The 9,517-nt window shown below is 44.9% G+C and overlaps 1 long non-coding RNA gene across 1 annotated transcript; it reads right to left on the bottom strand.

The window, feature by feature from the left end:
* Positions 1-2,462: 2,462 nt before the first annotated feature.
* Positions 2,463-9,196, bottom strand: LOC120247477. The gene is made up of 3 exons (XR_005532320.1): positions 8,789-9,196; positions 7,549-7,670; positions 2,463-2,590 (listed from the first exon to the last, which is right to left on the bottom strand). It is a non-coding gene; the product is annotated as an uncharacterized LOC120247477 (long non-coding RNA).
* Between the last annotated feature and the right edge of the window lie 321 nt (positions 9,197-9,517).

Below are 9,517 nucleotides of genomic sequence, written 5' to 3'. Positions count from 1 at the left end.
AGAATCCTGGAAGGGAAGGGATCTGATTTTTTTGTCTTTTAGGGATGCTCTTGTCCATTGCTAGGCTCTTTTCCCATGCTTCCTTGGTGAAGACAGGACTCAACTTTTTCAGGTTCCTTGGCCATGCTCTATCCAGCAGCAAACAGAGGGAACTGCCCCACTCACTTCTGGGGAACTTGAAACATTGAATAGATTTATTTCTCTTTTATTCTCTATTAATCATTCCTTGCTTACTGAATGGGCAACACTTCAAACTCAAGATTGATGATTCTGCTCCAATACCACAGATCATGATGGCAGAAATAATTTTCATTTATTTTTATTTTTCAATATTTATTGAGCTCACACAGATTTTCCTGTCAAAAACCTTATGAAAGAATGCAGACACGAAGGAACTCACATGATTCTGGAAAAACCACTCCAGTCTTTCTCCCATATACTCTAAGTTAGGTCACTGGGATTAAAATAATTAAAAGATTAATAAACAGATTTGGTTTTTACTCTCTAACCCTGATTCTTGCACGGGTTATGTAGGGAGGCAAATGTTTCTTTTGAGTGCCTGCCTCAATTAATAGTTCCTGCCTAGCGCAGGACACTGAGAAAAATTCTGAAGTTTCATTCGGTCCATAGAGGGAAGAGTATCATGATTACCTAATATACACTCAAATTAATAGTTGCTATTAAACATCGTTTATCATCCTGTAGAGATTTCCCTGTTAAGAAAAGCCTGAAACTGATTGTAGTATTTATTCTTCTTCTCAGCCTTTGATTCTGTTATGAATTAATTGGATCTGGGGTCCCAGCTATAGATCTTAAAATAAACTTGACCCTCAGTTTTTTACTCCAGGAGTTGACTGGCTATCTGACCAAATGATAATCTCAAAATTGCACCCTGTCTGCCAACAAGATAGAAGGATTTCTTGCAGGAGAAAAATTGATGAGAAAAGGCCCTACTGGGCATTGGAGCCCATGTTGGGTGCCTGTTTTCAATCTCCTTTGCTGTGGGGACCATGGAGAAGTTACATAATCTGTACTTCATTTTCTATATCCACATATAACAGTATTAAAAGCACCTGCTTCTGACACAAGGCTGTCGGGATTATGGATGGCAATGACAATAGCTGAGAAAGAGCATCACATTGCTTGGTAGAAAGGTCAGCCTGCATCTCTGAAAGGTGGGGGCGGGGCGTTGGGGAGTGCTGAGGCAGCTCAGGCTGGCTGTACAACAAGGATGTTGCTGTTTTCCTTCTAGATTCCTTTTTAATTGAAAGTATTGGTCAGCCCTTTGTTGAAAGTATATGTGCACATTTTTGTACTCTTTACACTTTACTCCTTGTTCGGATTTGTTATGAGACTGGCATCTGTGAGGGTTTACTAGGAAGGGAGGACCAATTACAGTTGTTGACTTTTGAGTTTGTTTCCAAGATCAAAGGTCATGGATGAGTTCAAGGCTTCCTAAATTATTATAATTATTCCTGTTTAATGTTTTGAAATTTTATATCCATTTGGATAAATGGAATGAATATTGATTTATAGGAATTATTTAATAGAAACTCTGGACTTCATTGGGGCGCCTGGGTGGCTTAGTCGGTTAAGCGTCCGACTTTCGCTTAGGTCATGATCTCGCGGTTCGTGGGTTCGAGCCCCGCGTCGGGCTCTGTGCTGACTGCCGGCTCGGAGCCTGGAGCCTGTTTCAGAGTCTGTGACTCCTTCTCTCTCTGACCCTCTCCTGCTCACACTGTCTCTCTCTCTCTCTCTCTCTCCTAGAAATAAAACATTAAAAAAAAAAAAAAAAAGAAACTCTGGACTTCATTGTCACTAGATAAAATTGCAGATCTTATCGTTCTAGAGCTGGAGGAGACTATAGGGACTTAAATTTGACTTTCTCAGTGAGGAAGGCAGTGAGGAGATAGAAGACTTGAGAAAGGTGGATATTTCGACCTTTACAGGCTGGGCGGTTGGTCACAACGGGAGGCAGCTCTGGCAGACCCGCTTCCCCTAACTGTACTGACTTGGAACATCTGTGTTCCCACCTTCTTTGCCTGGAGAGGCAGTTGTCAGCTTGGCAGGCCCAGTGGGGAGATAAGACTGACTTGGCTCTTCTCTCACTTATCCACTTCACAGATATTTAGTGAGCACCTACTGTGTGTTTGGCACTGCTCACCTCTGAGGATGTAAAGGTAAGACATGGTGCATGCCCTTGAGGAACTTCTAGTCTAACAGGGAGAAAGAGATGTGTAAACAGGTGTAATAAAGTGTTGTGATGGAAGGGTAGCCTGGGGTAAGGCTGTTCCTTTTTTTTTTTTTTTTTAATGTTTATTTATTTATTTTGAGAGAGGGAATGGGGGGAGGGGCAGAGAGATAAGGAGAGAGAGAACCCCAAGCAGGCTCTGTGCTGTTAGTGCAGAGCCTGATGACAGGCCTGATCCCACAAACCCCAAGATCACGACCTGAGTGGAAACCAGGAGGCGGACACTTAACCAACTGAGCCACTTAGGCACCCCAAGGCTTTTCCTTCATTGTAGATAATCTTCCATCCCAAAGCAGGAGGTAGTCCAGGTTCCCAAGTGGGAGCGAAGACAGAGAACCACTGAAAGAGAACAGAGCACGTGGAAAAGTGATCATGAGCAGCTTTGGCTCCATTATACTTCAATTCGGAACTTATTCCCATTGCAGATGATTCATTTCCCATTTCTGGTGACTTGTGTGACCCTGAGGATGCTATTTTGTATGTTACCTGTTTCAGTGTTGGGTTATGGAGGGGATGGATGGGGAGGAAGAAAGAGAGAAAGAGAGGGAGAGGGAGAGAGATAGATCTTGAGATCCTAGAGCAGTGCTTCCAATCTTTGCCCCTTGTGGCAAACATAGAGAATTTGAATAGCATACTGGGTCAAACAAAAGGATTTGAGGGTATCTATAAAGAGCTTGGTGATAAAATTATATCTTTGATATATAATCATGGTAAAAAGAAAATGAAAAGTATTAGGGATTCAATATCAGAAGATTTGTATAGTAATATTTTTTCACAAAGAGTGAAAGCATGAGCGGTAGAGAAGCAGAGAGAGAGAGAGAGGGAGAGAGAATTCCAAGCAGGCTCTGCACTGTTAGCACAGAGCCCAACGTGGGGCTTGAACTCACAAACTGTGAGACCATGACCTAAGCCAAAATCAAGAGTCAGATGCTTAAATGATTTAGCCACCCAGGTGTACCCTGATAAAATATTTTCAACTAAAAAAATTTTTTTAATCTTTATTTACTTTTGAGAGAGAGAGAGAGAGAGACAGAGTGTGAGCGGGGGAGGAACAGAAAGAGAGGAACAGAACCTGAAGCAGGCTCCCGGGCTCTGAGCTGTCAGCAGAGAGTCCAGTGCAGGGCTTGAACCCACAAACTGTGAGATCATGACCTGAGCCAAAGTCGGACACTTAACTGAGTGAGCCACCCAGGCGCCCCAAAATATTTTCAATTTTAAAATACAATCTTGAACCTTGTGAAGGGAGTAAAAAGTTACAAGCTTCCAGTCATAAAATAAATAAATAATGGAGATATGTAGTACAGCCTTGTGACTGTAGTTAATAGCACTGTATTTCATAAGAGAGTAGATCTTACAAGTTCTCATTACTAGAAAAAAATTGTTCTAAACTGTGTATGGGGATGGATGTTAACTCTTGTGGTGCTCATTTGCAATATATACAAGTATCATATCATTATGTTGTACACCCAAAACCACGTTATATGTCAGTTAGACCTTATTAAAAAATCAAACTTCACTTTAAATGAGGAAAAATAAAGAATCGTGAGCTTGTTCCCACAAATATAAACTGTTTGAAATTGTTACATAAAATTGCTAATCAAATCTTTTTAATAAGCTTTAAAAAGTTTTGCTATCATTGATGCAAAATGTGTTCACACAATTTTAAAAGTTATGTATTTTCCAGCTTTAGTGAGTTATAATTGACAAAAATTATATTTAAGGTCTACAATGTGATTTGATATACACTGTGAAGTGATTAAAAGAGTTTTTATTTTTATTTTTTAATGTTTATTTTTGAGAGAGACGGAGAGACAGCGTAGGAGCAGGGGAGGGGCAGAGAGAGAGGGAGATAGAATCCCAAGCAGGCTCCAGGCTCTGAGCTGTCAGCACAGAGCCCAACGCGGGACTTGAACCCACAAACCATGAGATCGTGACCTGAGCCGAAGTCGGCTGCTTAACCAACTGAACCACCCAGGCACCGCTAAAAAAGAGTTTAAAACTGGGATGTCTGAGTGGCTCAGTGAAGCCCCTAACTCTTGATTTTGGCCCACGTCATGATCTCACGGTTAGTGGAATTGAGCCCTCTGTTGGGTTCTGCACCGACAGTGCGGAGCCTGCTTGGGATTCTCTCTCAAAATAAATGAACATTGAAAAAAAATAAGTTTTTAAAACTATTTTTACAACCACTTGAAAATTTCGGTAACAGCTGGAGAGTCGAGTATCTTTTCATCAACAAATGCAACTTTGACAGTTCTTGGGATGATGCAAATGGATTTCAAATCCAATCAACCTTTTTCTATAGGCCTACTTCAGAATCAGATGAACCCTTACGGACCAGCAGCATGACGAAGAGCGCTCAAAGCGCAGCTAGAGCGGAAGCTGCCCGAACCTCCCCCCTCCCCCCTCGAGGGCCTAGCATCGCGCTGCGCAGACTCTCTGCTTTCGGGCTGGGAACTTCATCCGCGCAGCCGCAAGAGTGGCCTGAGGCGGAAGTAGATCCTTCAGCGCCTAGCTTCCTGAGCCTACCGGTGAGTGTTGAGCGGTCCTTACGTTTCTACGTGGCGGCCTGTGGACACTGCAGCCGACCCCACTTGCTTGCACCTGAAAAGCCTGGGTTTTTGGGCTACTTTGGGCTGGAGGGCTCCCGGCACCTGCCTTCCCCCCACCCTGAAGCTGCCCCAGTGGGCTGAGAAAATCAGGATTAGAACGGACACCTGAGGTGCGGTGGGAACCTGCTCTCGGGTGGTGGTTCTCACTTTGCGTGCATCGAATCACCTGGAGGGCTTATCAAGCCACATTGCTGGACCCTCCACCCCAACACCGCTTCTGATTCAGCAGGTCTGGGGTGAAGCCCGAGAACTGGCCTTGCTAACCAGTTTTCAGGTGACGCCGTTGCTCCGGAACCACACGTAGTGACCCACTGTCATAGGGGCCAAACCAAACATAGTTTTCTAAATACCCCATTTAAAGCAGCCTCTTCTCACTCCCTTACGCAATGATCATTACTTGACATTACGTATTTATCTGCCTTTTGCTTATCCTTGTTAAGGTCCAGGAGAACTGGCACTTTATTTTGCTGTTTTAGTCTCATCTTCTGGAACACTGCCTGGAAAGTAATATGAGCTAAAAAGGTATTTGTTGCTTAAATGAACTTGCTTTTTGGAAGGCAGCCCCCAAAGCTGAAACTATGAGAGATAAAGGTCACTCAAGAGGAGGAAAAAGAGTAAAACTGAGAAGGGCCAAGGATAGACCCTGGGGTACGTGGGCATTTCATATCAGAAATAGGAAATAGAGTAGAAAGCTAGGAGCCAGGCCTGGTGCAGCAGCATAGAAACCCATCAAAGAGAGATTTTTAGAAAAGGAGGGGACACCAAAAGTAAACATCAGAGATCATCTAAGATGAAAAATTGAAAAGCCCTTAAGATTTGTCAGTTACAAGATTTGTCCTTGGTGATTTTGGTAAAAGCAGTTTAAGAAAGCTCTCCAGAGTAGCAGGCTCCTTGCTTTAGATTGAGTAGCGAATGGTGGATGAAAAAGTGAGGAAAAAATGAGCATGGACTGTTTATTCAAGGATTTGGCTACACTGGAATGACTACCAAGGTGCATAGTTCAAAAGTGTATTTTTACATCTCCCACTCCCTGTGTGTGTCTGTGTTGTGTAAGTTTAAAAGGATTAGAGCATAATTTTATGTTCTAGGAAAGGAGTTGTAAAGAGATGTTGAATATACGGGACTTTAATAATAGCCAAAGGTCATGGTCCTAGAAGAGTTGGGGGGAAAGGCTCAAGAGTAGGATGGATGGATATGACACATGGCCCCACACCTGCTGAGACCCGGAGGGAAGCTGGGAGTGGGGCTGGTTGAGTGGTTTCTGGATTGGAAGCTGCGGAGGTTCATGCATGAGAGCCTCCATTTTCTCTGGGAGTCCAAGCAAAGTCATTTTCCAGTCGTGAGGCAGGAGTGGGTAAAAAGTGTAGGAGGGATGGCTAAGGTTGGAGTAATCGTTGTGGGAAGTAAAATTGAACAATACCATCAAATGGTCCCAAATTAGGCATAACGTTAAAAACACGCTGGCGCTGGGAGGCAGGAACGTTGTATTAGTTCTGTTATGAGCTTGAACTCACCCACTCCCTCTTCTGTTTATCTAAAGACCCTCTCATTCTTGTCATGAGGCATATATTAAAGCTTCAGGAGCTTCAGCAAAACACAAAAACTCTTTCCTGGCTGTTTTCTAAGGCAGAGCTGCTGGTAGGAGCAGCTGCAACTGAAATACACTCCCAGATGCCAGCAGGGATGGGAGGAGGCCAGCCAGAGACAGTTAATTACCAGAATTAACTGATCATCGTAATAGGCGGCAGGGCGGAAACACACATTGGTCTAACTCACAGAACTCTCTGGTTGTCATTAATTAATGGTAGGATCCCAAGGAATGAACTCGAAAAACAGCTGAGTCCTTCTGATTTGTGTAAACAGCAAAAGCAAACAAACCAACAAAACACAATTGTGGGTCTAGGGAACAGAGGCATCTCATGAGTGAGAGACCTGGCTTGTCACCCGGTTCCTCAAACTAAATCAGATCCCAGACCCAGAGTCTCTGGGATGTAGCCCGACTATTCTTGGAAAAGGATGCTGCTGTATGTGAGCACTGCAAACCTTCATCCCTTTTCAGATAACTGCTCTGAAGAAAAGGAAGTATCTACATTTTCCAGTGACCATCACGAATAAGCTAACCCTAATTTCTGGGACCCAAAAAGTCACTGTTTGCCATTCACATTCTGAGCATAGAGGGGTTAGGTGATAAATGAATTCTGGCCCATCGTCACCTTTGGATAGGGCTAGTGGGACTGCGAGTTCATCTTGTGGTTATGAACCTTGCTTGCCAAGTGAAAATCTGGAATAGGAATCTCAGTGACAGAATTCCTGCATTGGTGCATTCACTCATTGAGTAAGGGCTATTCTGGTAGAAAATGCCAAGCAGAGTGCCACAATAATACACCGAAAGCATATCTGGAAAATTGCAGAGGTTCGTGTCACCATCAGAGGCGTGGAAGATGCGGGGTGTGATTGCTCCCACCTCATTCCCATTCACTTCCCAGGTGAGTCGCCACAAAAGACTTCTGGGTCTTGGAGAATGACCTTGCGTTACCGTAAACCCAAGCACGTGAGGACTCCAATTGTAGCTACTCTTCAATGGGTCTCCTTACTGAAGTAATTCAAGCAGCCCCTGACACTTGGTTTGCAGTTACTGATCTGGGCTTTAGCTCCAGAATAGCTTTCTGAAAATCTCTTTTTTCTTACCTTTCTAGATCCAGTCATAAGTTTTATGTTTTTCTTGTATCACTCTTTGTTGTATCTTTGTTCATGTCTGTATATCCGTTTCTTCACTTTAACGTGGGGATCATAATTGTACTTCAGAGTAACTGGGAAGAAATTAGGTGAAAGAGCACCTTGTAAGTGCTCAATGTGTGGTAGCTGTTAGATCATTGGGGATGAGAATCTGAGATGATGTTTTTTCAATTCATGCTTCCTTTTGCAGGAGTCATTCTCAAGTTACTTAGGGAAGTAAGCTTTCTGAATCTTACATGTCTGAAAATTACTTTTCCTGCACTTAATGCTAGTTTAGCTGGGTAAAGGATTTGTTTCGCCTTTGAAGATACTGCTCCACTGAGAAATCCAATAGGCATCTAATGTCCATTGCTTTATAACCTCTTTCTCTATATGAAATCTCTTGGGTGCCTGGGTGGCTCAGTCTGTTAAGCATCTAACTGTTGGTTTTGACTTGGGTAATGATCCCATGGTTTGTGAGTTCAAGCCCCAAATGGGGCTCTGTATTGATGGTGCAGAGCCTGCTTGGGATTCTCTCTCTCTCTTTCTCTCTCTCAGCCCCTCCCAAACATTCTCTCTCAAAATAAACAAACTTGAAAAAAGCCCTCTTGATTCCCTTTCTCCTGGGCTTGTCTAGGATGGGGTCTTTTTTCATTAGTTATTCTAGGGAGTCACTGGGCCCTTTTAATCTGAAAACGTGTTTTTCTTCACATCTGGGATATTGTCCTTTTTTAACTCCCAAACCTCACCACCATTCTTTCTGTTGCTTCTGTAACACTTGTCATTCAGATGTTGGAATGTCTACATCCACTTTTCCTTTTTGTTAATTTGCTATTTAGCCTTGTCCGTTTGGCTATACACCAGCCCGTAAATCTTTTCTATTTTCTGTTCAGTGATTCCTCAATATACCTGGCTCATTGATGGAATATTTTGTTCCCAGAACTTTTTTTGGATTTAACAGGTCATGGGATTTTAGATGGAAAATGAAGTAGATGTGGGGGCACAGCTTTCCTTCTTAATTCAAATTCCTGTTATGTTTTGGTTTGCCTTTTCCTTGTTTAGAGTGTACTTGTTAAAGTTAAAGGTCTTTATACGATGCCTCTCTATTCTGCACTGTTTTCTAGTTATTACGGACCTTAGAAATCAGGCTCATTCCACCTACCCAGTAAACACATCCCCAGGTTATTTACCCAAATACATTCCCTTTTTTTACTTTCCAGCTCGTTTGTCTCCAGTGGCACCGAGAAAGTTCTTCACACTCATTCAGGAAGCTCTCCGCGCCCCACCCATTCCTCTCTTCTTGGAGCCTAAGTTGTATCTAGCTCCGCAGGGATTCAACACCAAGCTTCAGAATTGCCTGTAATTTCCCCCCCGTCGATCAGACCTGCGTATCCTTTTTCTCCTTAAACAAGCTCCACTTGGGTGTGATTCTGAGGCACACCCAAGGCAAGAACCTCCAGGGCCCCTCCACCTCCTCTTCCCATCTGCCTGTCCCTAGGGCGGGACGGCCCGCTGCCCTGGCCCCTGCCGGGCCCGGGATGTGGTCGGAGTGGTTCTCGAGCCGCGGCCGCACCTCGAGTCTCTCTCAGCCACGCTGGACGAGGTAGGCGCCGGCGATCCCCCCGAGGGAGCCCACGCCGCGCGAGAGCCTAGCGTGGCGACCCCGCGCCGGCCGGCCCCCAGCCGGGACCCGCGAGCGGCCCGCCCCGCCCAACCGTCCCGCTCGCCGCGCGCCCTCGGGGCTGGGACGCCGCGCGGCTCGCACGCCTCCCGCCCTCGGGCACTGATGCGCAGGCGCGCGGACGCCTAGGCCCTGCTCCCCCGAGGCGGCTGGGCGAGAGAGCGCCTCTGACTCCCCGGGCCCCGCAACGGCAGCGCCCTCACCGCGGGCGACACGGGTGAGGGGCGGCGCTCCCCCTGCCTTCCCGCGTCGCCGGTCTTT

Source organism: Hyaena hyaena, unplaced genomic scaffold (genome assembly GCF_003009895.1).
Source record: "Hyaena hyaena isolate Hyena2069 unplaced genomic scaffold, ASM300989v1 scaffold_525, whole genome shotgun sequence".
Taxonomy (NCBI): domain Eukaryota; kingdom Metazoa; phylum Chordata; class Mammalia; order Carnivora; family Hyaenidae; genus Hyaena; species Hyaena hyaena.
This window is presented reverse-complemented; position numbering and strand designations above follow the sequence as displayed.